At 38.1% G+C, this 18,688-nt stretch overlaps 1 protein-coding gene and 1 pseudogene across 1 annotated transcript in view; both read left to right on the top strand.

Moving 5' to 3' along the window:
• Positions 1 to 18,688, top strand: part of PAK1 (p21 (RAC1) activated kinase 1) — a 142,082-nt gene that overhangs the window by 44,719 nt on the left and 78,675 nt on the right. The gene's annotated exons all lie outside the window — the stretch shown is intronic.
• Positions 9,349 to 9,526, top strand: LOC129072833 (uncharacterized; annotated as a pseudogene).

Here is an 18,688-nt window from a genome sequence, read left to right as displayed (position 1 = left end):
ATTTAATCCTTAAAGTCACTCTGTGAGTACAGATGTGATTGCTGTTTTACAGATGGGGAAGCTGTAGTGTGCCTAATCTTGTACTGAGCACTGGGGGCTCTCTAGAATAGACTCGTTTCCAGAGTACTTTGTCATATTTTATCTTACTTAGTGCGAATTAGATAGCATTAAGGGTATCCCTTGCTTTTCCAGTTTACTTTACACCACTTTGCTTTTATGAAAGGCCTACATTAGCACTTATTTTTGCTAACTGAAAGAAATCCAAAGAGGATTTTCTCTTTTATGAAAAAAAGGCAAAAAGTGAAATAGTGTTCAGCATTTGTTTTTCAGAGAGCTGTTTAAGAGGCAATGTGCTCACCCCAGGCAGTGAGAGTGGCATCTCCAAGCTCCTTCCCTGGGACTGTGCTCAGCATCCCAGCATAAAGTGGCCATGACTTTGAACTGGGTCTGTGAACATCTGCGCTTTATCTTGATTTATTTTGTGAATGTGTTAGCAAGATGTGTCATAAGGTAATTGCTTCTTTGCTTTATACCATTTCAGTTTATGAAAGATTTCATAGGAATGCTCTACTCCCGGTTAGCTGGGGAGACCCGTATCCTCATTTTATACCTAAAAGAAACTGAAACTCAGAGAAAGGGGCAGGAACTGGTGACTGGCATTTGCAGGCAGTCAGGTGACACATGTGGCAAAGAGAAACTGAGCCCCTGGTTGTGATGGAGGGAGAGCTGAGAGAAGCTCCTCCTGATTGATTAAAGTTCTTTGGTGAGTTTTTCTTCCACATATGTACCCTCCTACCCATTTCTTCCTGACTGATACTAGTTGTATATCCCAAGTTAATTATAATTGGCTTACTTTTAAAAATATCTGACTATTGCAATAATCTATCCTGTAAGCTTCACATGCATAGACTTGTGTGTAACCAGACTCTGTTTTATTTACCACAAAGCTCATCACAGTGCCTTGCATGCAGTAGTTACTTTTATTTGTGAAGTTTCTGAATCAATAGATATATGGGAAGGGGGCTGAGAGTCAGAGAGATAGATTTTTTCAAGATTAGACAGCAATTTGGTAGCAATTTTGGGACTAGATACAGTTTTTCCTATCCTTAGGTCCAGAATTCTTTGTACAACATTGTGCTGCTTGCCATATACCTATCATACGATTGGGACTCCTGTATGATCTTGCTGTGTGGCCTTAGGCAAATTAATCAGTTTTCCCCTCTATAAACAAAAGTATTAAACAGCTGTTCTTTTCTCCCTTCCATCTTTGGTTGCCTGCCAGTGATGTCCTGGTGTAGCTTCCAAACACAGAATGGCAAGTGTCTCCTGAGAACCAGGGAGGCCTCATTCCATTCTCCTTGCCAACCCAGAACTAGAAATCGTGTTCTCTCTCCTGAACAGCTACTTCCTCTTTTAGTGGTGATGTGGTTGTGGTCAGGGTATATACATTGAAACAGACAGTACGTTTGAGTTCTGGCGGAAGAAGGCAATTGGAGTTCCTACTTATACCCTTTCTTTATTCAGGATTGCACATCGAGTGCCTGGGGTTACATACTTTGGAGCTTTCCTACTCTTCATTTTAAATTTTGGGATCTGCTAAAAATTTTGGGATGCCTTTTAACTTGTGGGAAAAAGGCACAAACCTACTTAAGTTAGATGAGAAAAATGTCCTCTCCTTGTTTTGGTCAGTAAAATTAGTGACAAGAAATGTCTATTGAGAGAAAATAAGTGTTTTTAGGACATCAGCTGTGTGCAGGGCATTTTCATATCTGATTTTTACCTCATTTTCCAGTCATCTTGCAAAGGAATGGGATTACTGCTATTATCCTGATTTTACAAATAATTAAGGCTGAGTGAGAAGTCATGGTTATGCAGGTGGTGAATAGTAGAACCAGGATTTGAACTAGGTCTGACTTCTAAAGACCCGTGGGTGCCCCTGCCACTCTGTCATATTGTGTGTGTGATTAGTGGCTTTCTTGAGATAATTTACATAGCATAAAATTTACCTACTTACAGTGTATAATTCACTTTTTTATAGTATTTTCACAGGTCATCACTACAATCTAGTTTTATAACACTTTGTCCTCCTAAAATAAACCCATTAGTAGTCACTCGCCATTTTCCCCTATCCTTGTCATCCTAGCCCCAGGCAACTACTAATCTCTTTTTTGTCTTTATAGATTTGATTTGCCTATTTTGGACATTTCATATAAATGGAATCTTACAGTATGTGGTTTATATATTTTGTTTCTTTCACTTAGTGTGTTTTCAAGGTTCATTAATGTAAACATGTATCATTTTTATTGCAGAATAATATTTGGTAATACTTCTTGCTGAATAATAATCCATTATATGAAATTCTATTTATTTCTATCCAGGCAGTTTTACTTATTGCCAAATAATATTCCATTGTATGGATATACCACATTTTATATATCTATGCATCAACTGATGGACATTGGGGTGGGTTTTTTTTTGCTATTATGAATGATACTGTTGTGAACAATTATGTACAGTTTTTGTGTGGATGTATATTTTCGTTTATGTTAGGTATATGTCTAGGAGTAGAATTGCTGGATTACATGGCAGCTCTATTTTCACTTTCTGAGGAACTGTCAGACTTTTTCCCAAGGGGACTGCACCACTTTACATTGCCCCAGAGGTTCTAATTTTTCTACATCCTCATCAATAATTGTTATTATCTGTATTTTTTATTGCAAACATCTTAGTGAGTATGAAATGGAATATCCTTTATTGTGATTTGGAATTGAATTTCCTTAATAACTAAGGATGCTGAACATCTTTTTAAGTTCTTATTGGCCATTTGTATATCTTCAGACAGATGCCTATTCAGAGGCACCCTTCATTCACTTTTTCCCTGCATTTTTTCCCCATCGCCATTTATCTCCCCTATACCCTCGTCCACCTCCACCCACCCCCCTTCCCTTCCACAATTATGACAGTGTTGTCTGTGTCTATGAGTTCTTTCTCCTTTTTTGGCGGAGGTGGGGTGGGAGTTATTTATCTTCTTACTCTTATAAGAGTTCTTAATATATTTTGGATATAATTACCTTATCAGATATATTATTAACAGATATTTCTTCCTATTCTGTGAATTGTCTTTTCACTTTCTTGTTGCTCTTGCTTGAAGTACAAACATATTTAATTTTAATGTAGTATATTGTATTTAGTTTTTCTTTTGTTTTTGTGCTTTTGGTGCCACCTCTACAAAACCACTGACTAGTTCAAGGTCATGAATATTTATATGTATATTTTCTTCTAAGAGTTTTGTAAATATTACTTTAGGATGTATTTTGAGTTACTTTTTTTTATATAGGATGACATAAAGGTCCAATTTCATACTTTGCGCATGAAGCCAACTTGAATGGAACTCCTACTGGACAAATCAGGGTCTGAGTACAGTGAGGAGGGAATCTTTTAGGGGAGAAGGTTGCCTGGTAAAGCCTCTCTGACCATCATAGTACAAGTTAATCCTCTTTTTCTTACTTCTGATGGAGTACTCACTTTATTCTTCCTGTTTTCATGATTACCTCTTATCTATAGTCCCTGATTCATTAGCTGTTCCTTGAATGCACCCAACACACAACACATGACATTGCAGCTAGAAGTAGACACCCAGGGAAGGCAGGTGGAACTGAAGAGGGGATGAGTTCTGGGTTTTGAGTCTTATTTGTTTTGAATCAAATCAGTTGTTCTTATTTGAAGTCTGTTAACAGGCCCTGCTGAGGCCTAAGAGGCTCTGACTATAGGAGAGGTTTGGGCCATGGTAATGCTGAATCAGATGCCTCCCCTGTGCCAGAGTTATTTCTGACAAAATTATATATTCTCACTCCAAATAGTTCCTTAAAAATTTCCCCTACCTTCTCATCCTAAATGAAAGAATTCCTGGGTACAGGGATATGGGCATTTACCTGGAAATAATAGCAGCTACTTCCCTCTACCAAAAAAAACTTGTCTCAAACTGTGTGAAGGACAGTGTAATGACAGTGAGACTTCGGACAGTCTGTCTGCCATTTAATCTGTCTCTGGAGAAGCATTTAGGCTGAAGTATCAGCAAAGGAGGGTTTTGGACTTTCCCCGTGACTTATAAATCTGTACTTTGAGGTGCTGTACAGAGAAAAGAAGCATCACAGGTTAGGTTCCTTGTAATTTGTGGGAATGTCTAGGAAGGAAGAAAAGGATGGGGGACCATATTTTCTTAGGTCTCACTACCAACATTGCTCCAGTCATAGTCACGTTTTGATCCTCTCTCGTTCTGCTTATTCCCTTTCCCAGGCCTTTGTCCAGGTTTTCTTTTCCACCCTAGGTTTGAACTGTCTGATTTCAAAGTGTAGGCTCTTTTCCATGTTTCATAATCATAGCAAAAAATGGTAAAAAAATGGATTGTTCACTTTTGCTTTTCCTGTCAGATTTTTAGTCTAGTTAAAATAATTTTGAAATTGAGGTCAGAACATTTTCTAATCTGTATATTCAATTTTTTGCTCATCCTGCTGAGGTGTTGCACCGCAGGGCTGGCAGTTGAGCGGTACTTGCACAGGGTTCAACTTAGTTTGAATCGGCCTGAGAGACAAAGGAATGTTCTCAAATAAAGATTCACACTATTCCGTCTACCTAGTGGTAATTGAAATTAAAGAAGAGTAAAGGCTTTTTTTCTTTAGAAGATCTTTAGAATGTAATGGACTCGAATTCTGCTTCCAGCTCTGATATTTACTAGGTTTGCAGTTTTTGTCAAGTGTTAAGCTCTCTGCCTCATTTTTTCTCAATTGTAAACTGAGGATAATAAAGCTGATTTTTTTTTTTTTTTGGAGCTGTCAGGATAAATTTGATTCTCCCAGGGCAGACTCCGGTTTTGACTTTGTCACTGACAGTGGTAATCATCAGCCAAAGCATTGTCTCTAGTTTAGTATATCATTTGACACTTCTCAAGCCACTTTTACTCACATAATCTTAGGTAATCTTCACTGTATGTTCAGAGAGGGAAAGACAATGTGATTGTTCCCATTCAACAAATGAAACATACTCAGAGAAGTTAAGTCTGAAGACCAGGACTTCTGAGATCTAGTTAGGATTCCTTTGTACACTGACCAGTCCCAGGAGAGGGCAGAGCAGTGAGTCCATTCGTGAAAATCAAGAATACCCTTATAGTCAAGATTATAGTATTAGCTAGGAGAATTTGGGAAAGTCATCCCAGTTTCTGTTTGATTAAAACAAAAATTCTAACTGTTCTACCTAACTTTGTTTATTCAGCAGTTATCGAACATTTACTTTTCTATACACAGGCTATGTCTGGTCCCTTTCCTCAAGCTGCTCACATTTCAGTGTGGGTAGTAGATAACTTACACAAATGGGAAGAGCTATAGCAGTTATGTGTATGTTGGGCCAAGGGCAAGTGGTGGCACTGGTGTGGTAGTCCAGGAGATACGGTTTTGGGACTGAGCTCTGTGAGGAGAAATAAAGGATTGTGTGTAAGAGTTAAATTGGATAATGTGTATGACTGCTTTGTTAATTGTAAAGAACTACATAAATGTTAGGGATTGTCATATCTTATAGAAGGTACTTTCCTTCTAAAACCTTGGCTTTAGACCTTAACACCATAGTTGGAGTTTAAGCTTAAAGTAAGAAGAAATATTTCAGTGGCAAGAAAGTTTGGGAGCTTATTAAAAAAAATTCTGCATGTAAAGTGTTTTGAATCTGGGAGTCCTTAATATGGGGATATGCTTATTAAAATGGTCTTCTGCTTTGTTGAGACAGTGGACCTTCGAACTACTGGGTTTATAAAGACCGTATAATCACCGTTTTTGTTTTTTTTTTTGTTTGTTTTTTTTTAAAGCCACTTGTGCTGCTGTGGCATTTAAAACATTGAGAGATATTTAAGGCAGCCTAGGAAACAAGCATATATCCTGGGGTATAAAAGGAATCAGAGCAAGACAGAAAATTGGGTGGCTGAGTTAGATGCCAAAACATATGTGATGTTTTTATTTTTAGATTTGTTTGGATTTGGTATATTTAATTGTTGGGAACCTTCTGTGTCCTAGGCTTTGATTAGGTACTGAGGGAACAAAAATGAATGAAACATTCCCTAACCAAGGGGACTTATAGTTTGGCTGGAAATATGACACCTGTGGTATTAAAGTGATGAGTTTTCGGGAGGTCCTGTAAGATCCTAAAGGAGGAGGACCTACTCAAGTCTTTGTGCAGGACTATATCAGAGATAGCAAGTTGGAGGAGATAACACCTGAAGTGGAGGATAATGGAGATAATAAGGCTGTTCCCAGCAGAGTTAACAGCATGAATAAAGGCATGCAGGCCTAGAGTAGTATCTGGGACTCAACAAATAGGAGATAAATTCCTTAGAATTTAATGCTGGGATGAAGTTAGGGGTGTCCAACCTTTTGGCGTCTCTGGGCCCACTGGAAGAAGAGTTGTCTTGGTCCACACATTAAATACACAGACGCTCATGAAAACTGATGAGCAAAAAAAGATTTTAAGGATATTTTTAATTTTGTGTTGGGCTGCATTCATAGCCATTGTGGGCCATGGGTTGGATACCCCTGATTGTAACTGATAAGATGTTGGGGTGTCCTGTTTTTTAGGTGAGAGCATTTTTAGTTTGTTAGGGTTGGTGACACTATATTAGCATGGAATATTTTTAAAAACAATTTATATATGGGAATAAAGTGTATTAAGTAAGAGATCAATGAAGAGTTTTCATTTGTTTTTACTGCATAGCATTTTGAGTACTCTGTTTTACGAGTTTTCTTGGGAGCAAAGGTGCTGTCCCCTAAAAGAAATAAAAATTTAGATACTTCTCAAATTTCCCTGCTTGTAGGGTACAGTGACCTATATTTCACTAATATCATGTGCCTACATCACACTTGGACTTAGGACTTAATGACATGTGAGAGAAAGTAATGGGGAGCTAACAACCATCACCTGCAAGGTTGAGTTTCTGGTACTGAAGTGGTCTTGGTGCTAGTGACTCTTGCACAGAGGATGAATTCTTGGCCCTCACGTGGCAGTATAGCATCTGATGATCAGAAGTAATTGCAATGGTTTCTTCATTGGACTAGTTCTTCACTGTGGCTTTGTGCTTTGTTCTGGACGTTTAGCCTTAAACCTGTTTCCCCAGACTTTCCCAGACTTCTGTGAGCCCCCCAATAGTCTTTCAGCAAATTCATTTTGTGCTTAATCAGCCAAAGTCTGCTGCTTACATCCAAGAATCCTTTGACTCAGGGGTCAGCAAACTATAGCTTGTGGGATAAATCTGGCCCATCGAATATTTTTTTGTAAATAAAGTTTTATTGGAATACAGCTATACTTACTAGTTTACATGTTTTCTATGGCTGCTTTTGTGTTACACAGGCAGAGTTGAATATTTGAGACAGCAATGAAATGCCTTGCAAAGCCTAAAATATTTATTATCTGTCCTTTGGCAGAAAAAAGTTTCTCAACTCCTGTTTTAACTGATAATAGTTGTCTCAACAAAAGTGAAATGCTTTTTCCATCAAACAATGACATTTGATTAGTTTGAGTTCTGCATCCTTCCTTTTGATTTTGGTTTGGCTTCCAGGATGCTCAGAGCAAAATTTGATCATGAATTGCAATAGCTACCTCTAGCATGGGTTTTTGGTAGAGACATACTTCATTTTATTGGACCTTGTTTTATTGTGCTTCTCAGATAATGTATTTTTTACAAACTGAAGTCAAGATCCTCCACCAGCAAAAAGATTATGGCTTTTTTTATTGCAATACTTGCTTTATTGAGGTGTCTTTGTTAGGGGTGTTGGTAGTGTGGGCTGTGAAAGAATTCACAAAGACACAAGTCAGAGAGCAAAGTTCTGTTCACTTTCCAAGAGGGGAAAGGGATATGGTGTGGAGAGATACACCAGCACTGAGGGGTGGGGGCTTTGAGCTTTTATTAGAGTATAATTGGATTATAAAAGGGTGGAGGGGTTGCTGTTGTGTAGCCCCCCGGGCTGTTGGGGGAGTTGCAAGACAGGAGGTTTTGGGTGGTTTTGCAAAAGCTGCAGTTTGCTCCAATGTTATCTTTTGCCGGTGGTGGCGACTGCGGTGGCGACTGCGGTGGCGACTGCGGTGACAGTGGTGCGGGGGGGTGGGGGGGCGGGGGGCGGGGGTGGTGGTGGTGGGGAGTAGAGAAGCGGGGGGGTAGTTGTTAGGCACATCCTGTTCTTGCTTTCCAATAATTTCTAGTCCTGGGAACGTTAAGTTCAGACAGTAAAATGGCAGTCATGTTTAACAAGGTCCTAGGCCTGCTCGGCAAATGGCACCATGATAGCAAATGGTACCACTTTCAGTCTGGAACTGAACGTGAATTTATTGCCAAGGCATATGCCTATACCTGCTGTAACTTTCTTCTGCTTTGTGACCTGTATTCCATTGGTGATTGAGAGAGAGAGAGAGACAGAGAGAGAGACAGAGAGGGAGAGACACACACCCACACACCCACACCGCCCCCCCCTTAAACGTATAAGCAACCTGAAAGCATTTTTGAAATAGATAAGGTTGTACTGTTATTCTGTATAAAAATAAGGACTTACTAGGGAGAGTGATTGGCTAGCTTCTGGGACCATTCAGTCTTCCTTTCATATCTACTCTGTATTATCTTAATTTATTAAACCTTCTCTAATCTCATGCTAGTAAGAGGAATTCACTTATGGTTAGGGACAAGTGGTTGATAAGGAATTAATGTTTCAGACTAGTAAGAATCCTTTTCATTCTCTAATATGCTTAATGATTGTAACAATTAGGACAGTTTTCACCTGCAGTAGTAGAAACCTAACTGTGACTTAAAATGTAGGGATTAGTTTTCTTCACTTAACAAGAAGCCTGGAGAGAGGTATTTGGCTGCTTACATCGGTTCAGTTACTCACAACACTGTTTGGAACCCAGGCTTTTGCTGTTTTTCCACTCTGTAGCCTCAACACTTGTGCTTATGACCTCATGGTTACAAGATGGCTACTGCAGCTCCAGAAAGAATATTTGAGGAAGAAGAAAGTGGGAAAGGCAGAACCAGTACTTCTTTTTGTCTTATTTTATAAGTAGGGTAACTGTTTCCCCAGAATTCTTAAAGCTTCTTGTATGATTTACTGGCTGGAACTGTGTCACATGGGCACACCAAACTTATAAAAGAAAGCTGGGAAAATTGATACTTAATTGTCTCATTGCCTTTCTGGACAAAATTAGGGTTTATATAGCAAGGGTGAAAGGAGAAATAGATGTTGGTTAGGAATTTGAAAATCACTTGACTTTAATGACTTTTTAAAAAAAATGGTACTCTGTATTATTCTATAAAAATATGTAGTAGTAATTGCTTCTCAGCCTTTCGGCAAAGATCAAGTATAGTATCTGTTCTTATCAGTTTAAAAATATGTACTAGTGTCTGTGTTTTATTAACATTGCTTTATTCTGGGCTGGGGATATGGTAATAAATGAGAAGATAGGATACCTTTTCAGTCCAGAGGTGAAAAGGTCTGTTTTAGTCTGCTTGGGCTGCCATAATGAAAGACCATAGACTGGGTGGCTTAAACAACAGAAATTTATTTTCTCACAGATCGGGAGGCTGAAAAGTCCAACATCAAGGTTTTAGCAGGAGACAGTTTATGATGAGGGCTATAATAGTGGCACTTTTACTCCTAGCTTGTGGATGGCTGCCTTTCTCCTGTATCCTCATGTGGCAGGGGTGGAAGGTGGGGTGGGGGGTGGAGAGGGAGAAGGAAATAGAGGGAGGGGGGAGAAGGGGAAGGAGAGGAAGAGGCAGAGAGACGGGGGGGGGGGTATAGAGTAGAGAGAGGGATAGATTGATTGATTCTGGTAATTATTCTCTTTTATAAGAACAGCACTTCCATTTGATCAGTGCTCCGCCCTTATGAGCTCATTTAACCTTAATCACCTCGTTAAAGGCCTATCTTCACAATAATTATAGAGAGGGGTTAGGGCTTTAACATGAATTTGGGATGGGCCACAGTTCAGTCACTAACAATATATGAATAAATATTTTTAGTAAATTGAAGTAAGTTTAGATAGATTGCTCTGAGGGCTGTAAGTAGGAGTCATTCTAGAAAGCCTTGGCAGAGGTGGTAACATTTGAGCTGAGTCCAAAAGAACAAGCAGAGAAAGAAGAAAATTATGGGAGACTAGTTTCTTAGTATAACTTCCCTGTTGAGAGGTTGGTTCGCCTGTTAATGCTTAAAAGTTGGTCCATATTGTTATTAGGCACCTCTGGTTATTATAATGTTCTTGTATTGGTACAATATAGAATTTCCCATCCCTCATTTCTCCTTCTCCCTCCCTCCCCATCCCCCTCCATCCCCTCCTCCACCTCTGTCTGAGGATGCAAGGTGACTTGTATGGTCTGTCACTGCTTTAAGCCAGTTCTAAGATTGCATTCACTGCATTTATATTTTTTTCCTGGCCTTCAAGGTTTTCTGTAGTTTCTTCTGACTGGTGTTTCCAGCTCCATTCATTCATTCATTCATTCATTCATTCAACCATTATGTATCAGTCACGTACTGTGTGCAAGGAGTAAGTTCTGAGGTCTGGAGATAAAGACAGAACCTTTTCTTTTTGTGAAGCTTATGTTCTATTGGAGGGAGTCAACTAATAAGCAAATAAATACATCAGTTGATGATAAATGCTGTGTAAACAAAGTATGGAGGGGGGAAAAGAGTGCTGAGATGGATTGGAGAAGAGATTTTGTCATTTTATAAAGAGTGGTCAGGGAAGATCTCTGATAAAGTGATATTTGAATAGAGACCTTAAGGAAGTGAGGGAACAAGTCATATAGCTACCTTGGCGGTGGGGGTGGGAGAGATATGTTTTTAGGCAGAATGACCATTACAAAGGCATGACCAGTACAAAGACCCAAAGGCATACATAGTCTGTTGGTAGAAGCCATTGTTCCTGGAGCAGAGGGAATGAAGGAGGGAGAAGTAGGAGACCAGGTCAAATATGTAGCAGGGTAAGATGGAGGGGAAGGGAGGAATGAGGTAGAATCATATGTGGCCTTTGTAAGATCCTGTAGGTCTTTGTAAAGACTCTAGCTTTTACATTGAATGATTTGGGAAGCCACTGGAAGGTTTTCAGCAGAAGAGAGTGATGTGACCTGAGATTTAAAATATGAGAGAATCATTCTGGGAGATAAGAGTGGGCTAATTAAGAGACTATTGCAGTATTCTAAGTCAGACTTTTTTCACGGTGACACTGTTAATATTTTGGGTCAGAAAATTCTTTGTTGTGAAGGACTATTGTGTGCATTGTAGGATGTTTAGTAGTATCTCTGACTTCTTACTGCTAGATACCAATAGCACCTACCCAATTGTTTCAACACAAATTTCTCTAGACATTGCCAAATTTCCTCTGGGGAGCAAAACTTCTCTCCTCCCCCAAACGTTGGGAACCACTATTCTAGATAAAAGTTGCCAGTGGTTTTGACCAAGGGGATAGCAGTAAAGGTGATGAAAAGTGATTCAATTGTAAATATATTCTGAAGGTAGAGTTGATAGGATTTGCTGATGGATTCAATGTAGAGGTAATAGAAAAGGTGGAGTCAAAGACACATCAGATGTTTTTGGCTTCAGTAACTGAAAGAGCTACAGTTATCACCATTATTGAGGGGGAACAACTAAAGAAGGAGCATATTGGAAACCTGTTAAGTATGACCATCAGTGACACAGTTTTATCTTCTATTGTCCTTCAAAGTGCTCTTGTTCTGGAAAGGAGCTAGGTTTCCTCATGTGATGTCTCACAACTAACACTGTGTCTGGTATGTGCAACATGTTCAGTAAATGATGAGTGAATGATGAGGTTATTTACTGTTTCCTTGAATTATTAGATTATTTACTATTTCCCAAACAGCTCATGTTTTTTATTCCTTTGGGCCTTCTCTGGTTCCTTTAAGGGAATTTTCTTACTTTTACCCCCAATCTCAATACCTCTATGAAAATTCTACTCCTACAATACCCAACCCAAATTCTGGCCCCTTCATAAAACTTTCCCCAGCTCTAATACGTAATTAATGTCTCCCTTCTCTGAATTTTTGTCTTGTTTAGACTTCAGGTACAATTTGATTTATGAGTGGTGGCTTTGTAACTCACTGCCACTGAATAGATTTTGCCTTTCCCCCGACTTCCAGCTTCCATTGCCTTTTATTTTCTTGCAGTATTTTTGTAAGCTAACATTATTTATTTTATACTCTAACTTATTTCATAGACATCCCTTTTTATGATTAATTTTTTAAAAATTAAATTTACTGGGGTAACATTGGTTAATAACATCATATAAATTTCAGGCAATATAGCATCTGTATACTTCATTGTATGCTCACCACTCAAAGTCTTATCTTGTCTGCCATCGTATATTTGACCCTCTTTACCCTCTTTGTGTTCCCCTCACCCCCATTCTCCTTTGATAACTACCATCTATTGTCTCTATTTATGAGTTTGTTTTGATCAGTTGTTTTTGTTTTACATCCCACATGTAAGTGAAATAATACATTTCTTGTCCTTTACGATCTGACTTATTTCACTTAACATGATATTCTCAAGATCCATTTACATTGCTGCAATGGCAATATTTCAGCTTTTTTATGGCCGACTGGTATTCCATTGTATAGATGTACCATATCTTCTTTATCCAATCATCTGTTGAAGGACACTGGTTATTTCCATGTGCTGGCTCTTGTGAATAATGTTACAGTTATTACTATTGTGCAGGCGTACATATATCTTTACAAGTGTTTTCCAATTTTTCAGGTAGATATCCATGAGAGGGATAACTGGGTCATTTGGTAGCTCTATTGTTAATTTTTTGAGGAACCTTCATACTGTTTTCCATAGTGGCTATACCAGTAGTGAATGAGGGTTCTCTTTGCCCCACATCCTCTCTAACACTTATTGCTTGTCTTATTAATAATAGCTATTTTAACATGTGAGGTGGTATCTCACTGAGGTTATGATTTGCATTTCCCTTATCAACTTATCAGCATCAACCAGTAATGTTGAGCATCTTCTTATATGTCTGTTGGCCATCTGTATGTTTTTCTTGGAAAGATGTCTATTCAGGTCCTGTGCCCATTTTTAAAATTTTTTATTTAGTTTTAGGCAGAGGGGAAGAGAGGGAGAAAGAAAGGGAGAGAAAAATCAATGTGTAGCTGCCTCTTGTGCTCCCCCACTGGAGAGCTGGTTCGTGTACCCTGACTGGGAATCGAACCAGGGATCCTTTGGTTTGTAGGCTGGCGCTCAGTCCACAGTCGAATTTTGTTGTTATTGTTGAGTTGTATGAATTCTTTATGTATTTTGGATATTAGCCCCTTATGAGAAGTTTTGCTTCCAAATCTATTCTCCCATCCAGTTGGTTGCCTCTTTGTTTTATTGGTTTCTTTTCCTCTGCAGAAGCTTTTTAGTTTGATGTGGTCCCATTTGTTTATTTATTTATTTTGTTTGTTTTTACTTCCCTAGTTTGTTTTACTTGACCTTTGGGGTCAAGTTCACAAAAAACTCCTCTGAGGTCAAGGTCCCTAAATTTAGTGCCTATGTTTTTTTTTTTTCCTACGTGTTTTATGTTTCAAATCTTATATTCAAGTCATTTTGATTTAATTTTTGTGTGTGGTATCAGATAGCAGTCTGGTTACATTGTTTTGCATGTGGCTTTCCAGTTTTCCCAACATCATTTATTGTGGAGGCTTTCCTTTCTCAGTTGTATGTTTGTGGCTCCTGTTTTGGAAATTAGTTGCTCATATAGTTGTGGGTTTATTTCTGGCCCATAGAGAGTCCTTAATAGGCAGCTGGTTCTGTCATCTAGTTACAAGGTATATTAGATGACTATTTTATAAACAAAATTATCATTGTTGAGTGACTTCTTTTACATTTAACTGGTGATATCAGAAGATTATAATTCTCAGTCAGTAAATGTATTGTTTCTTAAAATTATTTGTGGCTGCAAAAGAATCTAACAAAAAAATCACTTTAAAATCTTATAGGCATTATAATCATGGTAGTCATCAGTTAAGTACATAAGCAATTAAGTGGAAAACTCTATTGTCTAAATAAAATTTGCTAATTATTACTGATCATTAGCCTTTATATAGTGTTACCAGGGGTTGCCAACTCATAGTCCTGCAGAATCCAGGTGAGTGACTTGAAACGTTCTGGTCAGGCCCAAGATGTCTACACAGACAAAATATTGCTATCAAGGTCCATTGAAGAATAACTTGTAAATTATTTACTTTGTAAACCAAAGGACTACATCAACAAGGGGTTACTGACTTAGAACAAGAAAACTGCTAACTTGTCTAAACCTGAGTGTCATTTAATATTGCTAGGATTTAATTTCTTTCTTTGAAAGTACAATTTCATCTGTAAAGTCACTTCTACCTCATTTGATTCTGCTTTTTTTCTTTAGCTATTAATTTCTTCATTGATTATAAGCTACTAGCGCTTAGAAGTAATTAGAACTGCTGGCTTAGTACCAATATGCTTCAATTTCATGAGTCTTATGTTTTATCATAGGGAGCTGAGCTTAACCAAGATTCTTATAGCAGCACATACCATTGAAAGAGTCAGTGTGTGAGCTAGGTGGTCAGCCTTTGTAACCCAAACCAGCACCTGTTTCTGAGAACTGAAATCTAAAATAGAGGGGCCTGAATTTGATCTTTCCTGTTGAAGACATTAATGATTCTTCCTTATATTGTATGATACATGTTTCATTGTTTCTTCTACTCTATCTTATTTATTTTGTTAATTCAGCTTTTTAGTGTAGTAGTTTAAAAAAAATGCTGGCTTAACATTTAAAAAAAAATTCTTACCGGAGGATATGCTTATTATTTTTTAGAGGAGGGGAAAGGGGGAAAGATGTGTGTGTAGTGGAGAAACATTGACGTGAGAGTGACATTGATTGGTTGCCTTCCATGTGCCCCCAGACTGGGGATCAAACCTGTAACCCAGGCATGTGCCCTGACTGGGGATCAAACCCACAACCTTTTGGTGTATGGAATGATGGTCCAACCAACTAAGCCACCTGGTCAGGGCTAGTGCAATAGTTTCCGTAGTTGATATATGTCAGCCTCCCTTATTAGTGGTGATTTCTGGAGACATAGGGCATTTCTAGGACATCTTCAATCCTTGAAACCTAGTGTAGGCAAGGGCATGTGGTAGATCTTTGATAAGTTTTTGAAGACAGGGCATATTTATTAGATTTGCAGGTAACAAAGACTGGAAGAGAAAGCTCCTATGCTAGATGGCAGAGAGGAGAGAGCGTGAAAACATGGGTTGAAGTCAACAAGATGAATTTAAGGAAGATGACAATGGATTTCTGCATTTTAAGTCTCAAAGAAATGGTAACATATGGGCAGGCTGGAGGACATCTATCATGGTGCTATTCTTGTGAAAATGGTGGTTTGGGCTAGCTAAAAGCTCAAGGTTAGTCAAAGGCGTAGCGATGTTTGAAAAGGTAATGCAGCTTCTGACTGAATTATTGAAAGTACTCTGTACAGTTAAAGTAGGAGATAGTCCCATTATATTCTGTAGGGGACACATTGCACTTAGAGTATTATGTCCCCCTTAGGGTACAAGATAGTAAGAAGGTCATCTTAAATCACTATAATTTTTCCTTTTTGATTATCAGGGCCAAGAAATACATCTCCCTTAGGGTACTAGGCAATAAGAGGGTCATAGGACCGTGTTCAGTGGAAGGTGACCTAGATCACCACTAATCAAAATAGAGTCTGAGCTTTTCCCAGTCTGCAATGAGGTGAGGCTACTGGGGTATTTAGACACTTTTACAGCCATTTGACAGAGTAATTTTCTGTCTAATGAATCTAATAAAAAAGAAAAAGATTTATATGTTCTTTTTTGCTTGATACTTTAAAATTTTTTAAATTTTATTTTAATAGACTTTATTTTTAGAACAGTTTTAGCCTTACAGAAAAATTGACCAGAATGTACAAACAGCTGCTATATACTCCCTCTCAAATCTCCCAGCACCTCCTCTATTTTCAACATCCTGCATCAGTGAAATGGATGAACCAATATTGATACATTATTATTAATTGAAGTCCGTAGTTTATATTTTAATATTTGGGTTCACTCTTTATGTTTTATAGTTTTATGGGTTTTGAAAATGCATAATATCATACAAGCACCATTATACTATCATACAGAATAGTTTCACTGCCTTAAAAATGCCCTGTATTCCAGTTTTTCATCCCTACTGCCAATTCCCTTTTGAAAACCTGGCAACCACTGATGTTTTTGCTTTTTCTATAGTTTTGCCTTTTCCAGAAATCATATAGCTGGAATCAGCCTTTTCAGACTAGCTTTTTTCACTTAGCAGTATGCATTTAGGGTTTTTCCATTGCTTTTCATGGCTTGATAATTCATTTTTTATTGCTGCTATAAAATGCCATTGTATGAATGTTTGTTTATCCATTCATCTGTTGAAGAATATCTTGGTTGCTTCTGAATTTTGGCTATTGTGAATAATGATTCAATAAATATTTGTGGACATGTTTTGCATGGACATAAATTTTCAACTCTTGAGTGTGTACCTGAGAGTGCAATTGCTGGATTATATGGTAAGCCAATATATAGATTTGTAAGAAACTGCCAAGCTGTCTCCCAAAGTGGCTGTAAGATTTTGCATTTTCATCAGCAGTGAATAAGAATTGTAGTTGCCTCACATCTTCACCTGAATTTGGTGTTTTCATTGTTTTGGAGTTTAGCCATTCTAATAAGTATGTAGTGGTAGCTCATTGTTGTTTTAATTTGGAAGTCCCTAATCACATAGGATGTTGATTATCTTTTCATATGCTTATCTGTCATCTCTATATCTTCTTTGGGGAAACGTCTATTTAGATTTTTTGTCCATTTTTTGATTTTTAGTTTTTTTGTTGGGTTTTAAGTGTTCTTTGTGTATTTTGGACACAAGCCCTTTATCAAAATATGTGCTTTCCCAATATTCTCTCAGGTCCGTGACTTGTCTTTTTTTCCTCTTAACAGTGTCTTTGCAGAACAGAAGTTTTAAATTTTAATTAATTGCAACTTATCAACTTTTTCTTTTATGGATTGTGACTTTGGTGTTGTATCTAAAAAGTCATCTCCAAACCTAAGGTCATCTCAGTTTTCTCTGATGGAATCTTCTAGACATTTTATAGACTTGCATTTTATATTTAGGTCTATGATAAATTTCGAGTTAATTTTGTAAAAAGGGAAAAGTCTGTGTCTAGGTTAATTAGTTTTGCATGTCTGTTTCTAGCACCATTTATTGAAAAGACTCTTCTTTCTCCATTGAATTTCCTTTGCTCTTTGTCAAAGATCAGTTGACAGTATTTCTATAGGTCTATTTCAGGCTCTCTCTTCTGTTCCATTTATCTGTTTGTCTATTCTTTCACCCATACCAAACTGTTTTGATCACTGTGGCTTTATAGTAGGTCTTGAAGTTGAATAATATTAGTCCTCTCAGATATATCTATGTAGCTATACTTATATCTATAAAGATATATTATCTAGGCCACTTCCCAGACCAGTTGAGTCAAAGTCTCTGGTAGGACTTCAGTATACATTTTTAAACCATTGCAAGGTAATTTTGATGCACAGGAAGAGTTGAAGACCACCATAACAACACCATAAACTCTTTGAAGGAGTGACTTGTACGAGAGGTTTAGTTGTTGAATGAACAAATGGTTAAAAGAACTGAGTGTATTTATCCTGGAGAAGAGAAAAAAATATAGGGCTGATAGATCACCATGCACACATATCTGAGAGCCTTTAATATGACATTTCCTGAAGGATGTTTTATGAGTATTCCAGGAGGCAGAATTGGAAGTTTACAGAGGTACCTGGCTGAATGTTAGGAAGCACACTGTCTTATAGTGCTAATTGCAAGTTAGCTCTCTGTCTAGCATATGTCCCAGCAGGGCCTGGGAAGCCATCTGTAAGAGGAGGCTGCACATGGTGGGAAACTGGGTAAGACCAGATGCTCTGATTATTGATCATTAGTTTGAAAACAACCTATTCAAGGCAGAGCACTGTTTCTGGCTCTCATTCACCCTGTATAAATTGAGATGAAGGACAGGGTATGGGGTCAAAAGAACATTCAAAAACTACTTTGAAGCTGAGTTCTCACAGTGCATCAGACCCTCTGGTCTGTGTTATTGACCAGTTCTGTCTGCAGTGTGGGTGTCTTCAAGAAATTCTCTCTCTCTGTCACCAAATTTGGAACTTCTGGTAGTTGGAGTATCACAAGTACTCAGAGACTGGGAAAAGTGAAAGATACTTAACGGAAGAGCTCTCTTGGTCTTCATGGAGTTCTTCTCCTGTACCCGACTTTAATTAGATTAATTTGGAACCATTGAATGGAGGTGTAGATGTCTGTCAGGGAAAATGGATAAATACCGTAAAAGTTCCCTGTAGCACACTTACTTAGATCATCGTTCAGGCATAATACTGGTTACCTACTCTTTGCCAGGACGTAAGAAGAATATGGTAGGTGATATAAAATAAACTAACATGGCAGAGAGAAATAAAGCATAGGGTTAGGAGTCAGACCAGAGTTGGGACGATTTAGCCACTTACCAGCAGTGTAGTCTTTGGGAAGTCACTGCCCTCTCTCACCCTTCATATTCTGTCTTTCAGCAAGTTCTGCTGCTTCTTCC

The sequence above is a fragment of the Pteronotus mesoamericanus genome, unplaced genomic scaffold (assembly GCF_021234165.1).
Source record: "Pteronotus mesoamericanus isolate MK-2021 breed Mesoamerican mustached bat unplaced genomic scaffold, CSHL_Meso_final contig_33, whole genome shotgun sequence".
NCBI classification, from domain to species: domain Eukaryota; kingdom Metazoa; phylum Chordata; class Mammalia; order Chiroptera; family Mormoopidae; genus Pteronotus; species Pteronotus mesoamericanus.
This window is presented reverse-complemented; position numbering and strand designations above follow the sequence as displayed.